The sequence below is a fragment of the Hippoglossus hippoglossus genome, chromosome 24, assembly GCF_009819705.1.
Source record: "Hippoglossus hippoglossus isolate fHipHip1 chromosome 24, fHipHip1.pri, whole genome shotgun sequence".
Lineage (NCBI taxonomy): Eukaryota > Metazoa > Chordata > Actinopteri > Pleuronectiformes > Pleuronectidae > Hippoglossus > Hippoglossus hippoglossus.
Genome location: NC_047174.1, coordinates 20,838,658 through 20,865,318, shown reverse-complemented (window position 1 = coordinate 20,865,318; position 26,661 = coordinate 20,838,658). Strand labels below are relative to the sequence as shown.

The window sequence follows — 26,661 nt, the reverse complement described above, 5'->3', positions numbered from 1 at the left end:
CCTGAGAGAGATCCTAACTGACCAGGGTACCTTGTTTCTGTCACGTGTCCATGATTCCTAAGTTTGTGCATGAGGATGACCGTAAATTGGGATAGGTGGCTAGATCCCCTGTTGTTTGCATTGTGGTTCCCCAGGCTTCCACATGATTTTCTCCTTTTGAGCTACCGTGTGGCAGGAAAACTCAAGGGATGTTGGACCTGCTTAAAGAAAACTTGAAGGATGGTCCAATCCATGTCGTGATGATCACTTAAAGCGCTTTACTGTACAGGTTTTTGCCATTGACCTATTCACACACACATTCATACAGTGCATCAATGGGCAGCACGTTTTTCTACGAAGGGCAATTCGGGGTTCAGTATCTTGCCCAAGGACACTTCAGCAAGCAGATGGGGAAGAATGGGATCGAACCGCCGACCCTCTGGTCAGAGGGTGGTGGCAGTAGTGGCTGGTTAGAGCACGACCGCTCTAACCCCACAGCCACCCCCTTTACTATGACCTCATAGACATAGATCATTTTTCACTATTCTAGCTTGTTGCTGGGTTTCCATTGTTTTGGGGGTTTCGCACAAGTTCCCAGGTTTATCTTAGCATACTGTGTGGCTCATCCAGGAAACGTGTTCCAAACTGAAATAGTCTTATAGTGCCTGTTTTAATTCTGAAGAAGGATGATTCTATTTCATTATATGTGGATTATTGAAAGGTGAATGACATTTTATGGTTTGATGCTTACCCAATGTCCCGGGTTGTTGAACTTCTGGATTGGTTAGGCACAGCTCGGTTTTCTATAAAACTGGATTTGACCAAGGGCTACTGGCAGATTACCTTGTCTGCAGAGTGTAAGGAAAAGGCAGCTTTCTTCACTCCATTTGGGTTGTATGAATTGTGACTCCTCCATTCAGTTTGTTTGGTGCCCCAGCCCCCTAACAACACCAGTTGCTGCATCTTCACACTGCATATGATACCACCTACTTGGATAATGTCATCATCTTCTGTGACAAACAACCTGAAGAAGTGTGCAATAACAGCATGCACAAGGCCCAGAACCAAAAAAGAGGTGAGTATGTTCTTGGGCTGGCTGGAGGTTATCCCAGGTTTTGCGGATCCGACCAGCCCCCCGACTGACCTCACATGCAAGGGTACCTCAGATCAGGTCCAGTGGATGGGGCAGTGCCAGCTGGCATTTGAGAGGGTGAAACAAACCCTGTGAAGGTGAGCCACTTCTACTCACACCTCTCCCTGGGTAAGGTTCTGTCTCAGCAGGTGGAGGGTGTAGATCGGGTGTAGCTAGCTCTCCCCCGCAGAGCTAGCTCAGTGGGAAAAGTCCCAGGTGAGTTGATTGGTGCAGGTGTAGCAAGTTGGCTAATCATGCTCTCCCTTTTAAATGCATTATTGGCTGGACTGAGAGGAGACATATGCATGCACACATGACACCAAAGACATCTGACACCAAAATCGTAGATCCACGGATATGACATTGAGTCCACAGCAATGCGTACAAATTATGCAAAGAATTTAAAACTGCATGTGAAACAATGTTTTGTCTGGAAGGTGCACCATACTTAGTGTTAGCAACAAGAACAGAGCCTAAATTCGTTTGCTGCATTCAACTAAGCTGACTAGGACGGATACCTGTGGTAATTTCATCTTAAAATGAAAAGTGGCCAATAGTAGATATTTTGATTAAAGTACACTAAATGGAGCATTCAATTTGGCTGGAAGAGACTTTCAACAACTGTTATTATGGTGAGGGCTTAATCTGCAGAACCTAATTTGACATAATCATCCTAATGACCATGCCAGTGCTTCATTTGCTCCTAAACAGTAGTTACTTTAGCTTTAGCCTTCTTCCTGCTGCACACAGCCAAAGTCTGTAACTTGTAATGTTATCAATCATGTAAGATAATGTTTTTTATGGCGCTCTGTTGCACGTCCTTCCCTTGCTGATAGGAGTGAGCATGGCAATCCCTCCTCCCAATCCTGGTTTAACTCAGTACAGGACACACGCTCCTGCGATTTTAAAGTTTGCTGGAGGTGCTCTAAAGCTCCTTGACTCTGTATGTAGTAAGCAGATAAATTATTGTGCATCACTTGAAGCTGTGCCAAAACCTGAACAAACAGATGTGAAAAAACAATGAGGTCAAAATGAATTACACACACTTACCGTATATTAACATGTATTAAATGAACTTAGAGTTAACCCAGCACCACAGGCCTAGCTTTTATTTTGCACAGAGAATTGAACAGAGACCAACTCACAGCTTGAGCTAACACAACCTAAAAATAAATGTTTAAACTGTTTAGGAATCAGTCATATGAACACATTTTATTTGTTGTAAGAAATGTTTTACAAAGACTGAATTGTTTGTCACCTATTTCCTCGCTGCTGTCCGGGTGCTTGGGTGTTAGACATGGGACTGCCAAAACAGTGATAGAGGATACCATCCGATTATGAAGAGGGGTTCACGGGGGAAGGCACCAAGTATGGTGGAGTTGGAGGGTTGTTGAGCGTGTCATTGGCAAAATTATGTTTTAATGGTTTTTGAGGACAAATATGGACCCACAAGTGTGTTTGCTGTTTGTTATCCAGTAGAGGGTGTTTATATTTTTTATAGTGTAATCTTCCTTTTGAAAATTGATGATTAATCAACAATTAAGGTTTCTTGGTAGTCAAGCCAGTGGAAACTGCAAGGGCCCAATAGTTGAAGGGGCATTGCCTAATGCAGAGCTGAGTTTTTTGTGTTTCACTCAAGTTTAACTTTTATTTGTTTTTGTAGTTTTTGTTACCAGTATTATTTTTGTATTTCTTTGTATTTTTTCCTTTATTTTCTTTCAAAATCAGGCCTGCACTGTAAATATTGCTGCACAAGGAAATAAGTTTCAACTGAAACAAATAAATACACATGGACTGCTGAGCTGGGTTTGTCTCAGTGTTTGTGCCAAAACAGCTTGGGCAAACCTTACACCCCCATACTGCAAATACGAGGATCTCTCTCTCTCTCTCTCTCTCTCTCTCTCTCTCTCTCTCTCTCTCTCTCTCTCTCTCTCTCTCTGGTTGTGTGCATGCTCAGGGGTTAAACGCATCAAGTGAAATCTACAAGGGATTTGTTGTTTTTATTGAAATTCTCTGGTGGCTATTATGCTTTAAGGCCCAGGAAATTAAACTTCTGTTACAAAAGTAGTGATTCTAAGCAGTTCAAAGACTTTTGGAATCCAGAGCCTGAGGGGTGATTTTCTACCAGTGTACATGTTTTGAAGTTTGAAGTATGTTTTGAAATGAAAACTTTTGATTTGAATGAAATATGTGAAAAAGTAATTCCTACATTATTGTTTTTTTTGTTCTGTTTAAGTTTTGTAGTAGACCAGGGACCTTGAGCAGCTACATAGTTTACTAATATGCTGAAAAGCTCAAGGTTGGGCTGAATGTCTCTTGAATAGGCTTTTAAGAGTGACTTAAAAATTGCAGTCCACACGTGGTATAATGTAGGAGAAAACGAGGAAAAGATGTTCTAGCGACCCTTCTGCAGAGCAACACACAGTAAGGAGACATTAATGAAAGGATATGGCTCACTGGATGATCTCTAGCGCACTGGCATGTGGTGACTTTTACACAAAGGCAAAGATAGCAGCATGGGGGGGGGGGGGTGTTACCCATTGTAGCCTCCCCAGCTGAATGATGGTCTGACTCTCTTTACTGATGGTTCACAATGCTTTATTGACATCTCCAAACATGCTGTGAACAGTGGGAACACACTGTAAGAGCTAGGAGGAAAACAAAACAAATATTACTTCCTATAATATCCTTATAAAGGACCTGTATAGCCCTTTTAAAGGTGTGATAATATTCAACACTTTTAGATTGTCCTTTATAAAGCTTGACTTTAATTGTCTTCTAACTACATGTTTTATTCACTGCTCATTTTATGTATTTTATTGATGTTTTTGATACATTGTTTTTTGTTCTTGTGTTTTTATCTCTTTTATAGTGCCTATAAATAAAATGTATTATTATTATTATTATTATTAACATGGATTAATATTAATACAAACATAAAATCCCTATTACTTCGATATAGTTATTTATCTTTAAAAAGAAGGAACTCTTAATAGAGGGCTGCACACAAACGAATGATACACAGTCTCAATGTGAGCATACTTTGCCCCACATATTGTAAAGTTAAACATGCACATGTGGTAATGAGCGACCATTTTTACCCACCTGTAACAAAGCCAAGGCATGCTAATTTTAAATTCACTCTTTATTAACCACAATAAGAAAGCAAATATCTACTAATCTTGTGTGCTTATCAGCCAGGTGCTAAACCAAAAAAAAGTATTATTTCTCATTCATTTGCAAGGCACCCCTTCCATTTTATCAAAGTCTTTTTGGTTACCGGCACTCTTTATTTCTCCTACCGTCAATACCATTTCAAAATAAAGGCATCAGATTTCAATAGTGCATCTGTTTTGACAAAATTTACACAGACTTCAGAAGATATCTTTATAATGCATTATCATGAAAAACAACACATTAAATAGGTGATTTACACCCATCCAGTTTGTTCCTGGTAGAGGATTTTTACTAAATGCTTGCCCAACCAATTAGCCACAACTTTACTACTACTTTAGGTAGTTTACTTTACAGCCAGGATCAGTTTAATCTTTGTCTTTTTTAAGTAAAACACAGATATTTGCTGAGGATGGGATTCCTTTGCATTTACAGTTATGTTGAATAATTCTGAGCAGTAGTGCAAGGACATCATGAAAGTCTTCATAGAACTCTGGTCCAAACCTATCTATGTTAACAGTGGCTCTGCAGAATAGGACTCACTAGCAAGAGTCAGACAAGGTATGTTCTGAGGCCAAGTCCTTTACTCAGAAAATAGGGTCTGTACACAAAGAGCAGTCCAAAAGCAGGCAAAGGTATCCAAAAGGGGTAAACTAAGGCTGAACAAGTATCTGAAAATTGTTTGGTACACAAAAGGCTAACACTAGGAAATAATCGCTGGAAGTAGATACAGATTAGGCTACGTTCTGGCAACTACTTGAGGGAAGCCCAAAGAAATACACACAGGTGAGACAACCAAGCAGAAATGATAATACATAACGTAAACATAACTTGAGCAGCCAGGCGAGATGTGACAATCTGGCCCAGCTGTCTTTCAGATGGGAAAAGTTCTAATGGTTTCCTGTTGCTCGTCTGGGTCCAAATTCTCCTTGAAAGATGCATATACCTGTTGAAAGTGAAGCAAGTCCTTTTGTGTGGCTTTTGATTTGGAAGTGTACATTTCTGAGTATAACTCACTAACTTGTTTCTTAATATCCTTTAAGTCCATAAGCATCTGGCCAGATCTGGATTATATTTTGTAAATGGCTTGTTTTCCCACTCTGCCAGCTATCAGTGTACTGAGGCCGACACTGACGCTCTGACATACTACAGTAAGCGAATTGCATCACTTCCTGTTTTCTCACATCGTGGATTATGATGGTGGATCGCGTATCAGAGATCGTGATCGTAATGGTGGATCCTGTATGGCCGATTCTGTATCGTGCTGGCTGATCGTGATAATAATGGCGGATCCTGTATCGTGTTGGCATCTGATAGTGGTGGTGGACCACGATTGAGGTGGCAGCTGATGGTGGATCCTAATGGCGGCTGTGGGTCATGATTGTGGTCTATGGTGGCATCTGATCTTGATGGTGGATCATGATGGTGGTGGCTGCTGACCATGGACTATGATTACAACAAGACTTCTTGGTGAAGTGAGATAAGTTCTCACAAGCGATTTTGCTGCGATTCATATGCTAATTAGATCACACCTTCTCTCCGCGACTCCCCGGCGGCACTCCCCCCCTCACCAGCCCCCCCACTGCGCTACCAGTGGTATGTTTCTGCCCGTTTGTGTCACGGGCGAACGCGGAATTCGCATCCTGTAAACTGGCCCTAACTGCCAGGAATTAGGCGAGTTTGCAGCAGTTGCAGTGGTGAAAATTCAGCTTTTTGTGCAGTGTAATGTGCAGTGACTGCCTCGTCTGGGTCCAAATTCTCTTTGAAAGCTGCATATACCTGTGGAAAGTGAAGTAAGTCAAAAAACTGAAGTCCTTTTGTTGGCTTTTGATTTGGAAGTGTACATTTCTGAGTATAACTCACTAACTTGTTTATTAATATCCTTTAAGTCCATAAGCATCTGGCCAGATCTGGATTATATTTTGTAAATGGCTTGTTTTCCTACTCTGCCAGCTATCAGTGTACTGAGGCCGACACTGACGCTCTGACGTACTACGTTAAGCGAATTGCATCACTTCCTGTTTTCCTGCTGCTGGTGGTGGCCACTCTCTCTGAACTAGCTCCTCTGCTAACACCGATATTTCTCCATCTTACTACGGCTAAATCACCGGTCTATAGTTAAACATCCACTCATACCAACCCCTACTCTTTGGTGCTTTAGTGACTCTGTATCTTTCCATCTGCGTGTCACTGGATTTTTCTGTTTGAGCTCACCCTCATAGGCTGACAGGCTTATATATTAGCGATGGCTTCTCTCCCTCCCTCTTGCACACACACACGCACGCGCGCACGCACACACACACACACACACACACACACACTTTCTCACGCTCCTGGTATTTCACATGATGGCCTATATGATGATGATTTTAAAAAAACGTTAGCGTCAGAAGGAAAGAAAGACATGAAATAAAAACATTAAAGAGAGAGAAAGAAAAAACAGGGACGAAGAAGAAGGGCTTGAGAAATACAGGGACAAAGGAGGAGAGGAAGAGAAAGACAGGGACAAACAGAGATGGTAATCATTTTAAAAAGTATACTTTGTTATGTATATCTTCTCACTTAATTAAAAAAAATAGGTCCAGATTACGGGCAGGATGGACAGTAGAAGAAAATATTTTCCTAATGCACCCAGACACTAAGGTCTTTGATGAGACAAACTGTTATACATTAATTTTCAGGTACCTGTGTAAAACTCTGAATCAACTTTCCCAGGAAGCTGTCCCACAGGACCACTTTCTTAGATATAGACTCCATTTACCAGGCTGGTGTAAAAACAGAGAAGTGGCTTATTGTCTGGATTAATTTATGTCCATGTCTGATCTTCTGACTGGTTGTGTTTTCGCTTTGTCAATCTCTGTTGTTGTTGATGTAGTGACATACTGTCTACTTTGTAATCTACACTGCTCAAAAAAATTAAGGGAACACTTAATCGTCACACCAAGTCAGTTAAACTTCAGGGATATTAATCTGTCCATTTAGGAAGCACGGGTGCGCCATTAGCCGACCGTTCCCTTCAGGTTCAGCAGGTTTACACTGAGCACATGTGACAGGCATGGAGACACTGTGATGAACATTATGCTGCCTGTAACATCATCCAGCATGACCGTTTTTTCGGGGGGGTCAGTAATGGTCTGGGAAGCCATATCCTTGGAGGATCGAACAGACCTCCATGTCATAGCCAACAGTAAACTGACTGCTGTTAGGTGCCGGGATGAAATCCTCAGAGTGATTGTTAGACCTAATGCTGATGCCGTGATCCAGGTCTGGGAGGAGTTTCCCCAATGACACCACCCACCGACTCATCCAGAACATGCCCAGACTTTGTTGGGAGTGCATACAGGCACGCCACGTGGAGGCAATACACACTACTGAATCACATTGTTAGTTGCCATGGGAAAAATTCAGGCAAGTTTGGTCAGTCTATAATTAAATAATTTTTACATTGATTTTCGGTGTGGTTTTGAATCCAGCTCTCAATTGGTTGATGATTTTGGTTTCAATTGACCGTTGATACGTAATTTTGTTCTCAACAAATTATACAAGGTACATCAGTAAAGATTTTTTACTTTATCAAGATCAGATTTAGAGAGGTGGGCTAAAAACGGTGATTTAGGTGTTCCCTTCATTTTTTTGAGCAGTGTATGTTGTCATAATATATACAAATGTTTTTTAATAAAAAAAAAATATATTTTCATTAACTCTCACCAAAATGTGATGAATACAATACAACTGATTTACATATAATGACTTCATCACATTTCACATTTCGGCACCCACACGTAAAACTATACTTCTAGTGTCACTCCTGGTTACACATTGTTTTAAATAACAAAATACATAAAAATTAATCTCATGTGTTATTAATGAGTTGTGAGATTTTGGTCCCCCCCCAATGTTCACTTCATGACTACGGCCTTGGGGTACGCTGAGGTTACAGGTAAATCTGACTGGCTACTGGCTTATATGGCAGTACTATGAAAGCTATGTGGCCCGCTCAGTAGATCAGACATCATTACCTCGCTGCCTTTTTAAACTAAACGCTCTCCCCTTTTAGAACATGGGACAAGATGGAGAATATCCCTCGTTTCATCTACCGCACTAATTAATGCCTACCACAAGTTGATGTTAGTGGATGTTAGCGACCACCAGCGGATGTTAGGGACATGTCTTCAGTTGTGTACCTTAGCTGGTTCACTTCTTACCAAGGTAAATCGCCACGGTAACTTATGCGGAACTGCTAACCTGCTCCAGTGCGATCAAAACCTACCAAGGACAGAGTGATGGATCTACAGGATCCAGACAGGGATAAAAGAAAAAGTTAGAATTAATAAAGAAGAAGCAGATGTCTTTACAGATGATTGGAATCACACATTAACTTTTTTTCTACTTCTCTGAACTCAGTGTTAAACCTGAAGTTACCTTGACAACGACAAATCCTGCTTCATAGTCCAGGCCCCAGGTGTTAAGTGCAGTGAAGTTTTCTTGCTTGTTTTTCTTACAAATGTTGACATTGCTGCTGTCTTTGCTTTATTTTAAATGAAATATTATAACATGCTCCCGTCATTATTCAGCAAGTGAATACTAGACAGGCCACTGTGCAGTCCTCACATATGGAGGCAGAAAGGCCAGCTCTGCTTTCAACAAATTTAAACTGAAGCTGCAGCTTTGAGGTGTATGAGGTGTTCTTGTCCCCAGAGCACAAAATTACCCACTGAATCTGTTAGGTTGTGTGAGAGGCTTAATTAACATTCCCTGAGTGTTTACAGTCACTTATTCAACACAGTAGCTTTCTGTGGGAGCTACTCATTACTCTGACGCAGTCAGAGAGAAAACAAATCCTCTTTTTTAAAGAAATAGAAATCCAAGAAAATAATCTTTTCTCAAAAGGAAAATATTATGTTTGAAGTATGTAAGTTAACTCTATGATATATACTTAAACATGAATAACTATCTAATCAAAACAGAAAAAGAAAATGACCCCATTTAGTGTTCAATCACAGCTGGTGATAAAGCATGTTGAGCAGCTTAGCATTGAATCATTGAAGCACTGTGCAGTGCACTGATCCCCAGAGTGCAGAGTATATATAACCTTTCCTGGAAGAGGTTTACATTGCATACATGTTACAGGGTCATTGTGCATATCCGCTAGTTTGATATAAAACAAATTAACTACCTCTCTGCCCACACACATGCATATTCTACATACAGACACACTCACAAGGTCAATACTTTATGGGTACACAGATATTTACACACATTTAAACCCTCCCACCACTAAACAGGCATGTAACTTTGCCACTGGCAATTACACCTCGTTTTCAGATACTCTTACTTCCTTTTTTACACATTTTCTCCTCTTTTTCCATCCTGTTGGTTTCTCTGCATGACCGCAGGATGTGTCACATGTGGCTGAGGAGACGCCGTGAGGGAGGATATACATTGAGATATTAACATTCCTGACGGATTGCTCTGGTTACTGTGAAGAAGCTGCTGACAACTTATTTAGTCTGGGGTGAAGAGTTACAAGCAGAGCAACACTGCTACAACCAATTTTATAGCTCAGACAGGAACAAAATGACATATTGAAGGGAGAGTTACATCCAAATCAGCATCTAAGTCATAATAAACAGCTCCAACCGGATTAAGGTTGTAGAAATTGCAGTTGCAGGGGGTCGGTGGGTGGCTACATTCTGAACTCTGGTGAACATTGACAAACTATTGAAAGAATGGTTTCAGTTGTGTTGACGTTTTACCTTTTTTTATTGGGGTGTTTCAATTCTCTTTTCAATTTCTTTTTTCAATTTAATTTGTATGGTGCGAATTCATTATATACATTATCTCAAGGCACTTTACATACAAAGGTCTCTGTGTCTTTCCATCTGCGTGTCACCGGATTTTTCTGTTTGAGCTCAGCCTCGTAGGCTAAGAGGCTAATATATTAGCGATGGCTTCTCTCCCTCCCTCTTGCTCCACTGCTCTCTCCTGCTCCGAGTGTCTGATGTTCACTTACTCCTCTGCCTCCTTTAACAGTAGTGGTACATGTAACAAATGCACTGTATTGGTAGCGATGGAGGCGAGGCTTAGCGACTTAGAAGCTCGGCTCCGCAGCTTAGAACCTACTTTAGCTGTAGTTAGCAACCCCCCGCTTGCCGCCGTGGAGCTACCTAGCTTAGCCTCCGCTAGCAGTCCCTCGACTTGTCCCGAGCAGCTGGGAGCCCAGGGCGGCTGGGTGACTGTCCAGAGGGGGCATAGTGCTATCTTAAAGCCCACGATTAAAGACCCACCAGTTCATGTTTCAAACAGATTCTCTCCACTCAACGATGCACCCGTTGAGAATCAAACTCTGATCATTGGCAACTCGGTCCTGAGAAACATGAGGTTAGCGACACCAGGGACCATAGTCAATTGCATGCCAGGGGCCAGAGCCGGCGACATCGAATCAAACTGAAGCTGCTGGCTAAAGCTAAAAGTAAATACAGTAAGATCGTGATTCACGTCGGCAGCAACGACTCCCGGCTTCGTATGTCGGAGGTCACTAAAGTTAATGTGGAGTCGGTGTGTGCTTTTGCAAAAATGATGTCGGACACTGTAGTTTTCTCTGGACCTCTTCCTAACACAACAGGTGATGACATGTTTAGCCGCATGTTGTCTTTTAACCTCTGGCTGTCGAGGTGGTGTCCTGTAAATAGTGTGGGCTTTGTAAATAATTGGCAAACTTTTTGGAGGAAACCTGGTCTTGTTAGGAGAGACGGCGTTCATCCCACTTGGGATGGAGCAGCTCTGTTATCTAGGAATATTACCCAGTCTATAAAATGACAACCCAGAGTTGGGACCAGGAAGCAGAGCTGCAGTGCTACACACTTCTCTGCGCTCCCTCTGGATCAGTCACACAACCACAACCCCATAGAGATTGTGTCTGTCCACCGTCCTATTAAATTATGTAAATCAAACAATAACAGAGGTAGAATTCTACACAAAAATCTAATACAAATTAACACAACCTCTGCAACAACTCAACAACAAAGACTTTTAAATGTGGACTTTTAAACATAAGATCACTATCATCAAAGGCTATTTTAGTAAATGAACTAGTCTCAGATCAAAAAAAATATTTATTGTCCCTCACTGAGACCTGGCTGCATCCCGATGAATATGTCAGCCTAAATGAATCTACTCCCCCCAGTCATGTAAAAACACACGTTCGCCGAGACTTTGGCCGAAGAAGTGGAGTTGCTGCTATTTTTAACTCCAGTCTATCAATTAATCCTAAACCTGAACTATGCTACATCTCATTTGAAAGTCTTGTTCTTAGTCTTCCACACCAATCCAAGAAATACCAACAGCCAATCATATTTGCTGTAGTTTACCGTGCTCCAGGGGCTTATTCTGAATTTTTATCAAATCTAGTCCTAAAGACCGATAAAATTATTATTGTCGGTGACTTTAATATTCATGTTGACAATAATAATGATAGCCTTAGCGTAGCACTTATTTCAGTACTAGACTCAATTGGTTTCAGTCAGTGTGTACACCAACCTTCTCATTGTTGTAACCACACACTTGACCTTGTACTATCATACGGTCTCAAAATTGGACATCTAATAGTACTTCCACGTAATCCGATTCTATCAGACCATAATTTAATAACCTTCGATTTTTCATTATCAGAATATATGCCACTAATAAAAAAACTAATTTTCTAGATGTCTACCTGATAGTGCTGTAGCTAAATTTAAGGAAATAATCACAATTACATTTAATCCTGTATTATCCGTCCAATCTTGTCGATAGCTCTGTAAAGTCATTACGATTAACATTAGACTCAATAGCGCCTCTAAAAAAGAAACGTGTAAAACATAGTAAATTAGCTCCCTGGTATAATTCCAACACACATGGATAAAAACAAGTGTCAAGAGAACTAGAAAGGAAGTGGCGCTCCTACAACCATGTTGAAAATAACTTAGCCTGGAAAAATAGTGTTAAAGCATATAAGAAGGCCCTCCACAAAGCAAAAGCTGCCTACTACTCCACACTAATAGAAGAAAATAAAAACAACCCCAGGTTTCTCTTCAGCACTGTAGCCAGGCTGACAGAGAGTCACACCTCCACCGAACCCAGTATTCCTCGATCCCTAAATAGCAATATCTTTATGAACTTCTTTAATGATAAAATTCTAACTATTAGATATAAAATCAACCATCTCCTGCCCTCAGTTGGCACTAATACCCTCAGATCAAGGGTTTGTGCCTGTCCTTGTCCTGTTAGATCTTAGTGCAGCATTCAACACGATTGACCATCAAATTCTAGTACAGGACTAGACAGTCAACAGTTAATTGCCATTAAAGGAACCGCCCTAAACTGGTTTAAATCCTATTTTTCAGATCGATTTCAATTTGTGCAAATTAATGATGAGTCATCTATGCGCACCAAAGTTAATCACGGTGTTCCACAGGGTTCTGTGCTCGGCCCAATTATATTCTCATTATATATGCTTCCACTTGGAAACATTATCAGGACAAACTCTGTAACTTCCCACTGCTATGCGGATGACACCCAGTTATACTTGTCAATAAAACCAGAACAGTGTAATCAATGAACTAAACTCCAAGCATTATTCAGATAAATCAGAGGTTCCAATACTTTGTCCTAAACACCTTAGAGATACATTATGTAGCTGCAGTAGACGACATTGCCCTTGCTTCCAATGAAACAGTCAGGAACTTGGGAGTGACCTTCGATCCTGATTTGTCCTTTAATTCTCACTTAAAACAAATTTCTAGGACCGCCTTCTTCCACTTGCTTAACTTTCATGTCCTTTCTCAAAAAGATGCAGAAAAACTAGTCCACGCCTTTGTTACATCCAGACTTGATTATTGTAATTCCTTATTATCAGGCTCCAGCAGTAAGTCGTTAAAGACTCTGCAGCTTGTCCAAAATGCTGCAGCACGTGTCCTGACAAGAACCAGGAAAAGAGACCACATTCCCCAGAGTCCCTTTGCCTCATCGTCCGCAAATCCAGGGCCGTGGCTGTGGCCACATCGTGGATTATGATGGTGGATCGCTAATCAGAGATCGTGATCGTAATGGCGGATCCTGTATGGCGGTTTCTGTATTGTGCTGGCTGATCGTGATAATAATGGTGGATACTGTATCTTGCTGGCTGATCGTGATAATAATGGCGGATCCTGTATCGTTTTGGCATCTGATAGTGGTGGTGGACCACGATCGAGGTGGCAGCTGATGGTGGATCCTGATGGCGGCAGTGGATAATGATTGTGGACTATGGTGGCATCCGATCTTGATGGTGGATCATGATCGTGGTGGCTGCTGACCATGGACTATGATTACAACAAGACTGCTTGATATACAATTGTAACAGACCGCTCTGTGGCCGTGGTATCTCATCGGGAATACCAGGACCGTATGATTTTTGTAATGGTTGCTTTTATTATTCGTATCTACACACATAAATATATATACACACTGGCTCTATCTCCAGCCGTTGTCTTCCTGCTCTGGGCCGCCCGTCCCAGCGCGCTACTGCTGATAAAGAGGAGAGAGTCATTAGTTGACCTGGAACACCTGTGCACAATCAGACTCTCTCCCTGGCACAGCTCCCAGAACCCCATCCCCACTCCCTCCCTCCTGCAGCCAACGCTGATCACGCCCCACTACCACAACAATATTTCTCCTCAGATACTCGACCATTACTGACAATAATCCATCAATTCATTTACCTTCCATTATGCTCCAAAGTGTTTATTCTAATCAATGCTGCAAATACCCTTATCTTTCTGATGTTCTCCTTTACACTTGGCATCAATTGCACTTCTGTCCGTCCTGGGAGAGGGATCCATCACATGTGGCTCTCTCTGAGGTTTCCAAGTTCTTTTTACCCTGTTAAAAGTGATGTTGTTGAGTAGCTAGGTGTCCCTCGCAGTGAGGGAGCCGCAAGCCGGTTATACACCACATTCAGAGCCTTGCAAGTGTAAATAATAGTGAGGATAGTGCTTCTGCAACAACAGCTTACCTTACTGAGCTGAAAGATCAGAAAGCAAATCATTTGAAGACATTTTAAGGGAGGAGTTGGCTAGGATATGAGAATCTGTGGCCCAAGATAAGGATCTTGAACCTCCTGCAGAACCAGTGCCAGTGACCAGTGATGCTGATAGAAAACTTCTTAGACAGTTCTGTTGCGGCTGCTCGAATTGCCAGTTGATAACAAGCCACCAACTTGAGCACCACAAAACTAAGCCTCCATCTTTTGCTTAACTGCTTCTTCTGTTACGTACTGACGAGGATAAGCAGAAAAGTAAAGCAACAAGAATTAAAGAACATCTAGGGATTGCTATAACAAGAGCTCTTTCACACTTGCAGACCACATGTATGTCCAGGTATATGAATAACTTTGTCCCTGGTTTAGATAAGGGTGCTCCCTCTGCTGCCACAAATGATCTCAGAAAACAGATTGCAGATCTTCAAGTTCGGATTGTGCAACTCAAAGCTTGCAGCACTGAGAGACCTGTAAAAAAAGGCAAAAAGCAAAAAGACAAGACTAAAAAGACAAAGTGTGAACCAGAAATGAAAGAAGTCAAACAAATCACGGCCTAGTTGCCTAGACCTAAGCTGTGGTATTGTTTCAGATGTGGGGAGGATGGTCACATTGCTTCCAGCAGCAGCAACGACCCAAACCCAGTGTTAGTACAAGTATTTTGAAATGTGTTATTGTTGTTTCTATTTTAAAGTTCTAATATACTTCCAGAAAGAAAGCTGCGAACAGCAGTACCACGTTCCAAGAAAACAGCCCATTCCAAACAGGCAGATTTAGAACTGGTACTGCACTAGTAAAGTCGATGTAAAATCACAAGTGGACACCAGGTCACCCTGGATGATGTACATTGGACACATGTAGTCTGAACTTACTGGTGAACTTACTAACCATCTATTGTTAACATTTGCAAAAATCAGTACATAAACATACTTCTCAGACAGTGTAGCAGTCACATTTATGCAAATAAACCTGGACACACTTTGAGGGTTGTAAACATAATTCCACATTACAAATTTAAGTACCAGACTATGTTACCTATGTGGACCCTGTTACTCTGTAAATAATTGAAAATGTTGGCCTCATAGTGGTGAAAAGGTTTCATGTATGTAAAAAATGTGTATTCTCTTCAATTATGAAGGCTTGTGGCTCATCAATCACATTATATCATATTCTGATTGCTCTGCAAATTATGTTAAAATGCTAAATGTCTGTTTTTATTATATTTTCTAGTCTTGATGACTTTCCAGTAGTTTTTTCCATTCACCCATTCAAACACACCTCCATACAGTGCATCTATGTGCAACACTTTCTTTTCTGAGCATTTGTTGTTTTTTAATTTGCTACATAAATAAACAGCAGACCAGGTCAAGGTCATGGAGTATGAGTCAGTGGATAACAGAAGCAAATAGTTGTGAAAAATGTAAAGATTGGGATAGAGAATTTGATAACATTCAAGATTCAAAAGACCCCAAAGACTAGAAAAAAAATGTAAAGGGACATCAATTATGTACCTAGGCCTCACTAGAAGTGATGGAATTAATTACACAAATGTCACAGTACTCCGTAATTGTATGTTGACAAATTGAAGAAGTGCAAAAACAGCATTGTGTTGGAGATGAATTTTGAAGTAAATGTTACAGCAGTGACTGCTTAGCATATGGGATCAACAAGGCCTCTGTAGGTTACCAGTTGACAACTCCAACAAATTTACACAAAGCTTGATTATATCACTGTTTCCATACAATCTTCCATGCACATTACCAATTGAGGCAGCAAGAGAGAGAGGGAGAAAGAGAGATGAACAAACCCTCCTTTTACCACCCAATAAACATTAGTCCAGAGACAATCTGAATATTTATAGCCTCAATAACTCAATCTGCTTCGTTAGAAGTCACATTCTGCTGGAGAGGCCTTTCAAAGACCCACAGAAGAAGAGTCCATTGTTGAATTCTTGCTCTGAGGCCCTGTAGCAGCTTCCACCATTTCATCATGCTCCAGCAATATTTGTCTGTGTGTAGAAGTCCATTGCAGTGAAATGCTGTGATTAACTCACTTAAGTTGTGTAAGTTGTGTGTGTAAGTGTGTGTGTGTGTGTGTGTTCTGGGGGGGAAGGGGTTGTTAGGAATGGACGTATCCAGAATGTCTAAGTAACTTCACAATAGGGGGTTGCCCTGTGAAAAGGCCAGAGCCGAATCAAGACAAAGAAGCAACCTGGATCCCTGAAGTGCACCCACGGGTGGGGGTAAGAGTGGGAGATCCTGCTGATTGCCGTGTTTGATGGTTCTTTAAAAGCCAAAGGTAAACTTACTCTGTAATATAATAATACTTTTTATAGCACTTGTCTTAACAATTTTACAAAGTGCTAAGCAAGAGGACATAACCCCCCCCCCCCCCAAAAAAAAAGACAAGGCAGTTTAGTAAAATTACATAAGCAATAAAGCAACCAAAATGAATAAAATAAAAGAAGTAAAAACAATAAAAATACATGTAGATCAAAGCTTTCAGAAAGAGAGTTCGGTAGATAGATTTCAAAGTATGGGGGCTCTAACAAAATAAGTTTGATCTCCCTTTGTCACAAACTGCAACCTTGGAGTAACAAGCAAGGCTCCATCTCCAGATCTCAGCGGTTGAGAGGTCACATACCAGCTCAATAAATTTGAAATGTATTTCAGAACTAGGCCATTTAGGCATTAAAAGTGAATAATAGAATCAAATCAATCAATTTGAATTCATTGTAGAGGAATGCACAGGGGTGATATGCTAATGCTCTTACCGGTAATATTCAAGCGGTAGCATTTTGGACCGACTGATACTGAGGTAAAGTGCATTGCAGTAATCAAGACAAGAATAGGTAAAAGCATGACAAATGTTTGTTGGTCAGAGACTAATAAATCGAATTAAAGAAAACAGGACTGAACAACACTTTTTTGACTTGCCTTCAAAGCATGGTTTCATATTGAATATCACTCCAGATTCCTCCCAATTTGCTAAACAGATCACCCAAAATACTACTTGCAGGGGAAGCGAACAGAATGACCTCGGCATCATCATCAAAATTTAGTATTGAAAAGGCAAAATGAGAGATTGGTCAGGATGCTGGTATCTGTGTGTTTCATCTACATAAGAATTATAATATCGGACTGAGTAACTTGGGCCACGAAGTATGGTCATGCACATTCCTGCCATGGTGTAAATGATGCCGTTTCGAGTCGAATTTGAATGTCGGGGCTTCCGGACACTTGGTAGAAGAAGATTTCATTTTTTTTCTGTTGTTTTTTTACGTTTGATCACCAGTTAATTCAATTGTAATGGATTGGGCTGCAAAGCGGTTAACCCTGAAAAAAAGGGTTTGTGGACTCAAAAAGTTCACCCACCCCTCCATCGGCATTTTTCAGTGAACTATCTCTTTAAGAATTGCAGTAGAGACTGAACAAGTCCACATTGGGCACTGGAAATATCCATGGGGGAACATTACCCCACACTGTGTTTGGTCCATAATCTCATCTATTTAAACCAACTTCTTCTGCTACAGTGTTAATATTCCAACCAAACATTTAGCCTCTCCTTTGCAAATACTCCCAACGGTCACCCAGTACCTTTTCTGCAGGCTGTTCCTCTCCATACCCCTTTAACTTAACCCAATGTGCCAATGACAACTTTGAGCCTTTTAAATAAAGATAATTCATCTGCTTCGGGCAGTTAAGCATCCTTTTAATTGCCCAAATACTGAACCTTAGAGCTCTGGACTGAATTCTAGCCCTATAAATATCCAGAAGTGACTGTTAATCTGCTCCCTATTCGTAACCAGAAACTGATTTTACCTTTTTTTTCAACCTGTGCAATATTGTCACTGGTTACCGGCCAGACAGCAAGCCAAACTACCAGTGAGCTCCCAACTATGGGTCTGAGCCGAGATACTGGCCCTTAGGAAGGTAACAACAGGTTCAATATAATTTCCAGGACCACATCTGGTCGTTGCCTAAACACTGCATAACATAATTGATCTTATCCTGGAGCTGTATATCCAATTCCCTCTAAGGCCTTCTTATACTCATGTAATGTAAGGTGAGAGTGAAGCGATGATCCATTGCTATCCTGTTTCTTTGTTACATCTGCATTTTGTTGTTATGATCACTGAAGTTTCAGACCAAGAATGCAGGACAGACTCAAATATGTAGTTTAATAGTTAATTGAAACTGAGAATAATAGTTGGATTCACGTGGGGGGGGGGCAGGCAGAACAGCGGTGGAGTGGCTGTGAGGGGTCCCGTGGCTCAGCAGACGGGAGAGGGGAATAGTGAAGGCAGCTGACGGTGGGCAGGTAGCAGTTGGTGTTGATCAGGAGCTGGCAGGCTGGCAGGCTGGGATGGTACTGAACACAGGGAAACAAGACGTTAGGTATGACGGTAACGATCTGGCGAAGACTGGGAGGAAAGCCGAGGTTGAAGTACTGCAGGAGGTGATTAGGTGATGAGCATCAGATGTGCCAGCTGCCAGAGCTCAGGAGCAGGAAGCCGCGTCCACACACACGCACAAACAGAGAGACAAGGGGGGAGGGAACAGAGAGAAGGGTTGGAGGAGAAGTAGAGACCATGACATTTCTCGTGAAAATGGGCTATACAAATAAAATTGAATTGATTGATTGATTGAACCACCACCAGTGTCTAGACCCCGGGGGGAATTCCTGTACTACGTTCTGCTTCACCCCCATCTAATCCCGATGACATCACATAGGGGTCTAAAACGCCAAAATACTTCAGACAAACATTCACATCACTTTCTGTGCGCATGTCAAAGAATATTGTTAAAACGCTGAATTGAAGTCTCTCCTGATTGAAATAATTTCATAGCTTTATATGAAGCTAATCCCCTGGAGACAGAACTAATTAGAAGGCCTCAAAATCTCATGAATCAGTTCAGCCATAACTTCTTTAATCCCCAGTATCTCTATAGCTCCCTCTACCACTATCTTTATTCTATAACTGTTTCTCTTTTGTTGTATTTCCACAGTCACAGTCTTGCAGATGAAAGTGAAAGAGTTGATTTTATCCACAATCAGAGTACTCTCATTAATCTTCTTTATACATGGGTTTGTCTCTGACTTGCTGTAGGAGGCGGAACCTCTATTATTGGTTTGTTCTCTGGCTCTTTCACACTATTAACCACATGTGTAGCCCCGAAACTGGCTATCTCACTTTCCTTTCCTTTTTTAACTACATCAACATAAGATACCTGGTTTATTACATCATACTTCTTCACCTCTCTAGCTTGTCTTTGGGCAGGGCATCCTCCAAAAGCAGCCCTGTGAGCACCACCACAGTTGCAGCACCTTTTTTTGTCATCTTGACCACATTTTCTATAGTCATGTTCAACTCTACAACTTGCACATCTTAAATTTCCTTTACACAGTCCTGTGGTGTGTCCCATTCCTTGTCACTTGACCGGTACTGGGATAAAGTCTCTGACATCATTACTTAAATATCCCATTTGTACTCTCCTGGGCATGGCAGTTTGAAACCCAAGAACTATTGACAGGCAATCTGATTTTATACCCTATCTTTGAGTTTGTAGCCTTGTAGCTTTCACCACCTTTCCTCCTTTCACTTCTTGAAATATCTCTTCCATCATCATTGATAAAGGTACATCGTGAATAACACCTCTAAGCTTTGCTGCATTCCGTAGGATATGAGCACTGATTCTTTCACCGTTGCAGTTGCAAAGATCAAAAGCCTCCTGTTGCTTATATACAGCACAGTACTTAGCAAACTTGATCTTACCAATTTCTTTCTCAGTTGCTTTAGTCAGTTTAAGTGGGTGAAAATGCCTCTCTTTTTTTAACATTACCATTTCTTTCCATTCAGTTTGTTCATCCTCCCTCCTCATATTTGTAGCCCTCACTGTTGCTCCTATCTTTTTTCTTTCTATTTATATCCTGCCATATCATACCATCACTATCTCCATGCGTAGTATCACACATGATTGTTACATTCACGGTACAGTTGTTGCTAATCTGCCAAATCAAATCGCTCAAATCTCTGATCGCACGCCGTCTCTCTCTGTCCCTTTCAGTACTTTTCCATTCATTCAGCCTCCTCCTCACACAGCCTGTCTGGCACTCCCACTTAATCAACCGTACTCCACTCACCAAACAGACCTACTTACCTGCCTTGTCAGAATCACGAAAAATCACCTCAGCCTTCTTTCCCAAACCTCAAAATCTGCTTTAGCCCTCCTGGGTCCTGTCTGCCCATGGTTGGTGTTTTCCTCTGTTAACGTTTCTGCCATCCTGCCTGTGGTGAGGATTTTCACATCGGGCCACTACCCAACCAGCCTTTGTGTTCTCCGCGGTTCTGCTGACTCAGCCCGAGACCCCTGCTCGATTTCGAACCTGTTCATTATGTCAAAGAGCATTCATTGTTGTAGAAGATTTATCGTGAAGAATACACAGAAGCATATACAGAGGCAGACTTGCAGTGGAGGAGTTCGTTTTATTACATATCAGCTGCAGCTTTTATACTGTTTGATAAGCAACATTGTTGCCAGTAATAACGTGTGCAAGTGCGTTTTTCCTTTCCTGTAAGTCCTTACTTGAAGTGTATGTGGAGTGCTCTCTCGTCCTCATATTCTGTGTGTGTGTGTGTGTGTGTGTGTGTGTGTGTGTGTGTGTGTGTGTGTGTGTGTGTCTGTCAATTGTGTGTGTGCTTAGGCATGTTCTTTGGCCAGAAAAAGATACAAGTAGGAATTGGTATTTCCCATATTGCAGCCAAGTCTGGTCAAAACAAGTTATACAACATTGTTCTTAAAGAGGTCAAGCTGACACCAATATCATCTTAAACCAAATTTTTGCATTAACCAAAAGCATCTAAATTATCACCATAAACAATAACCCTTTTCATTTTTCCATTCATTCTATGTTAAACTACATCATATAAACCTTGCACTTTTCGTTGGGTTTGTTTTTACATATCAATGTTTAATAAATATTGAGTGTAATAATTCAATTACTACATTAATAATTACAAATATTTAGTGTAAAATGATAATGAGATAAGTAGTTTAATAATTCCTTATTGTGGAATTATTAAACTACTTATCTCATTATCATTTTACACTTAAGACCATACATAGTATGGTTAGAGTTCTACATATTGTACATTAACTTTAACTTTTTGCACATTTGCAATATTCAGAACAACAACAATAATAGTAATAATAATAATCTGTCCATTATCTACACTTCTTATCATTATAGAGTCGCAGGAGGGGCTGAAGCCAATCCCAGAACCTACAGATACAAACAATCATTCACATTCACACTGACTGTCTTACAGTTTTATGGAAGTGCAATATCTATTTTAAGCACGATCGCATTCATTTCAACATTTGGGGATCCCAGCTGCTCTCTTGGGACATTTCAGTCAGACTACTCACGCTCACAATATTTATTGCAGCAGCAGAAGATGGAGTTTGGCTTCTACTTAATCACTTCCCCGGATATGATTACATTGATACAATGGGGTGTGATGAGCAAAGATCTTTTCTGGATGCTGGGGTGGTGGAGGGGCTGAATCGGCAGGCAGCAATATTGGAACAGGAGAGGTTTTAACAAGAAAAGGGAGATATGGGACATCTTTGCAGCTTAAATAGACTGTCAAATTTGGAGGGTGTGTATGATAGAGGATTGTGAAAAGTGAGGCATGTCACATGATTAGAGCAGCGCAGCTCAAGTTGACAGCCTGCACTAGCTTGCAAACGATGCTCCATTAATCACATCATCCTACACCACACGACCAATCAACATGCAGCTGTTGAGCCCGGGTCATCTACCATCATTCACACAGTTATGTGATTGGATACTGACCTCACATGAACCAGGTGCACTCTTCACTACCATCTATTACATCACCAGTGCCATCTGAATCATGCCTAATTGCAGGGAATTTTATTCGTCAATTCCTCTCTTAATCACTGCCAGACAGACTTAATTTCAATAATCTGATCCATAACCACACATAAACCACCATCTGCTCATCTATCTCTGTCTCTCAGTGGCCCTGAACATGGCACTTACAAATATTAGATCTCTTTTCTTATTATTGATTATCATTGATTTTAGATATTATACATATAATATAAATATAATATACATTTTTGAAATAGCTGAATACGGATGGCGCAGTCACCACATGACTACAGATTCTCCTAGTCCTCCATAAAGTTTCTCAGAATCAGATGAAGGTGAACAAACAGTTGACTGTTGCGGAGCTTGTTCTGTGACAAAAATGGGAGCACGGAGTAAATATGCAGCAAAAGGTTCAGTAGAAGTTCAATCACTAAGGCGAGATATGTTACCACACTTGTGAACGGACGATCTGGCGACGACAGGAGAGATGAGCTGGGGAGAGGTGGAGTTGATTAGATGATTTTGTTTCACTCAAGTGTTTGAGAGTCTGTGAAGACTCGGAGGATGAGGACTCGGAGGATAAATACAAAGGAGTCTTTCGTTGGAGTCTTTCGGGGGAGGCTGAGTAGAACGCTGCTCTGTTTCCTTTTATTTGAATATGTGTATACTTTCCGTCCCTGTTCGGATATCTACTCGTAGATACTATAGGCCTCGCACTCGTTCACACTATTTCACCCACATACCCAGACCCACTGGTAGGGGTGGTGGTACAGGTTTACTCATCTCCCCCAAATGGAGTTTCTCTCTACCCGCTGCCACATTTTACCCCACTGTCTTTAGAATTTTATGCTGTGACAGTTTCTCATCCAGTACAATTAACCATTGTTGTTCTTTACCGTCCACCAGGTCCTTTGGGAGATTTCTTGGAAGAATTAGACGTCCTCCTATCAAACTTCCCAGAAAATGGCCCTCCACTTGTCCTTCTGGGTGACTTCAAAATCCAGACAGAGAAGTCATCTGACCTACTACTTTTACTTTCTTCCCTTGCTCTCTCACTCAGTCCATCCAGAGCCATTTTGCCCCCTCTCCTACCAAATAAAATTAGTCTGGAGCCGCAAAACATATTTCATCATATGAAAACTGATTCGACCCCTGTGCTAGTGCCATCCGACCTCTGCAGCTCATCCAGAATGCAGCAGCTCGACTGGTCTTTAACCAACCTAAATTCACTCACACTACTCCGCTCCTCCGCTCCCTTCACTGGTTACCAGTGGCTGCCCGCATCAGTTTCAAAACATTAGTACTTGCGTACCGTGCTGCGAACGGATTGGGTCCAGTCTACATCCAGGACATGGTCAAACCTTACACCCCAGCCCGTTCACTCTGCTCTGCATCTGCCAATCAGCTTGTTGCTCCCTCACTGCGAGCTAAACACTCATCAAAATCCCGACTGTTTGCTGTCCTGTCCAGGTTGATCGGAGAGAAGCTGTTTACATATACACTACTGTTCAAAAGTTTGGGGTCACCCAGACAATTTTGTGTTTTCCATGAAAACTCACACTTTTATTTATCAAATGAGTTGCAAAATGAATAGAAAATATAGTCAAGACATTGACAAGGTTAGAAATAATGATTTTTATTTGAAATATTAATTTTGTTCTTCAAACTTTGCTTTCGTCAAAGAATGCTCCATTTGCAGCAATTACAGCATTGCAGACCTTTGGCATTCTAGCTGTTAATTTGTTGAGGTAATCTGTAGAAATGTCACCCCACGCTTCCTGAAGCACCTCCCACAAGTTGGATTGGCTTGATGGGCACTTCTTGCGTACCATATGGTCAAGCTGCTCCCACAACAGCTCAATGGGGTTGAGATCTGGTGACTGCGCTGGCCACTCCATTACAGACAGCATACCAGCTGCCTGCTTCTTCCCTAAATAGTTCTTGCATAATTTGGAGGTGTGCTTTGGGTCATTGTCCTGTTGTAGGAGGAAATTGGCTCCAATCAAGCGCTGTCCACAGGGTATGGCATGGCGTTGCAAAATGGAGTGATAGCCTTCCTTATTTAAAATCCCTTTTACCTTGTACAAATCTCCCACTTTACCAGCACCAAAGCAGCCCCAGACCATCACATTACCTCCACCATGCTTGACAGATGGCGTCAGGCACTCTTCCAGCATCTTTCCACCTGTTCTGCGTCTCACAAATGTTCTTCTGTGTGATCCAAACACCTCAAACTTTGATTCGTCTGTCCATAACACTTTTTTCCAATCTTCCTCTGTCCAATGTCTGTGTTCTTTTGCCCATATCAATCTTTTCTTTTTATTGGCCAGTCTCAGATATGGCTTTTTCTTTGCCACTCTGCCTAGAAGGCCAGCATCCCGGAGTCGCCTCTTCACTGTAGACGTAACCACTGGCGTTTTGCGGGTACCATTTAAAGAAGCTGCCAGTTGAGGACCTGTGAGGCGTCTATTTCTCAAACTAGAGACTCTAATATACTTGTCTTCTTGCTGAGTTGTGCACCGGGGCCTCCCACTTCTCTTTCTACTCTGGTTAGAGCCCGTTTGTGCTGTTCTCTGAAGGGAGTAGTACACACCGTTGTAGGACATTTTCAGTTTCTTCGCAATTTCTCGCATGGAATAGCCTTCATTTCTAAGAACAAGAATAGACTGGCGAGTTTCACATGAAAGTTCTCTTTTTCTGGCCATTTTGAGAGTATAATCGAACCCACAAATGTGATGCTCCAGATACTCAACTAGCTCAAAGGAAGGCCAGTTTTATAGCTTCTCTCACCAGCAAAACAGTTTTCAGCTGTGCTAACATCATTGCACAAGGGTTTTCAAGGGTTTTCTAATCATCCATTAGTCTTCTAAGGCGATTAGCAAACACAATGTACCATTAGAACACTGGAGTGATCGTTGCTGGAAATGGGCCTCTATACACCTATGTAGATATTTCATTAAAAACCAGACGTTTCCACCTAGAATAGTAATTTACCACATTAACAATGTATAGAGTGTATTTCTGATTAATTTAATGTTATCTTCATTGAAAAAAAACAGTGCTTTTCTTTGAAAAATAAGGAAATTTCTAAGTGACCCCAAACCTTTGAACCGTAGTGTACAACCGGATTTTTCAACATGACTTTCAGCTGCTTCTGAGATGCCTGTGCTAAAATATATTTTAGTATCAATAAAAGTTGTGATTGACTGAAGCACGTTGGTCGTGCACTTAACACAGTAGCCTGACTTCTCCTCACATCTGTTTTCTGCCACAATTATACAAATGTCTCTACCAGTTCACTGCTTTCACTGAACACAGGGTTTATGTAATTTGGGATTCATTATAGTTGAAACAGCCAAAGCACTGTCTTTAAGCATAGCCATTGGATCTCTATTAAAAAGGGCAATTTTGATTTAATCTCATTGTAGCAGGATGAAATGCTTCATCCCTGCTTAATGAGTCAGTCTCAGTGCTCAGCCCTTGTTAGCCAATCACTACCTGAGGCGACCTTATAAAAGGAGTAGTGTCTATCTTGCTTCCTCTCTGCTCTTTGGCACGTAGCCTAGCCCACTGCCGGGTCGCAGTGTTTCCTCCCTGCTCCGTCCACCAGTGCAGGTAGGTTAGCATTAGCTGCAATTTCTTGCATGGGAAGTTACCCATTCAATGCGCAATTATATCGGTCGTCTTGCCTATATGTAGATTCACGTATGGTGTGACCGGCTCGTGATGCCCGCTGGCCACTGTTGATGTGAACGTGGTGCTCTCCTCTCCCTCATGTGTCCGCACGGACGCAGTCTGATCGGTATGTACGCCTTACGGCAATTTTGTTACCATCTTCCTCTCACTCAACATTAAGTTAATATAAATTCGGTCCCTTTTGTGTGACAGGAACCGTGGGCCATTTCTGCTCAGCCCGTAATTGATGACAGAAACAATGCTGTTTTGCTTCCCTTGGATGTTTGCCTTGTCCAATTTGTTTTGTTTAACTGCTTTTGTTCAGCTGATTGTTACCTCGCTGTCTTCGCCTCGCTGCTTTTGATGCTTTGCTTCCACTGCTTGGCTTTGCTCGGCTCACCTACCCATGCATCGCCTGCATGCCTTGGCTGCTTCGCCTTCACAGCGTGGAGGCCTGAACATAGCTGCACATCTGGCTAAGCTTTTGGATCCCTTTTAGCTTGGGTCACATGCTAGATGTTTGAGTGGACTGTGGGGTTACTTCCCTTCTTTTGTCCTGAATTGTTTGAGTTTCTCATTATTTGAATTGTTTATTTCATTTATTTAGTTTGTGATGATTTGTATATTTCATTGAATTTATAATGAAATATAATGAAAATTTTCATTTGAGAGTTCTTTTTGTTTGTTGTTTTAGAATTAGTTGCATTATGTTTTATGTTCCCTTTTGGGTAACTGATATTATTGG

The 26,661-nt window shown here is 41.4% G+C and overlaps 2 long non-coding RNA genes across 2 annotated transcripts; one reads left to right on the top strand and one right to left on the bottom strand.

Annotated features, from left to right (window-relative positions):
- The first annotated feature begins 9,402 nt into the window (after nt 1-9,402).
- On the top strand, nt 9,403-13,403 carry LOC117758652. Its single transcript, XR_004613337.1, has 3 exons — nt 9,403-9,416; nt 13,214-13,216; nt 13,263-13,403. It is a non-coding gene; the product is annotated as an uncharacterized LOC117758652 (long non-coding RNA).
- Nucleotides 13,404-14,549: 1,146 nt separating this feature from the next.
- LOC117758651 lies at nt 14,550-26,451 on the bottom strand. Its single transcript, XR_004613336.1, has 3 exons — nt 26,317-26,451; nt 18,936-18,939; nt 14,550-14,560 (listed from the first exon to the last, which is right to left on the bottom strand). It is a non-coding gene; the product is annotated as an uncharacterized LOC117758651 (long non-coding RNA).
- Between the last annotated feature and the right edge of the window lie 210 nt (nt 26,452-26,661).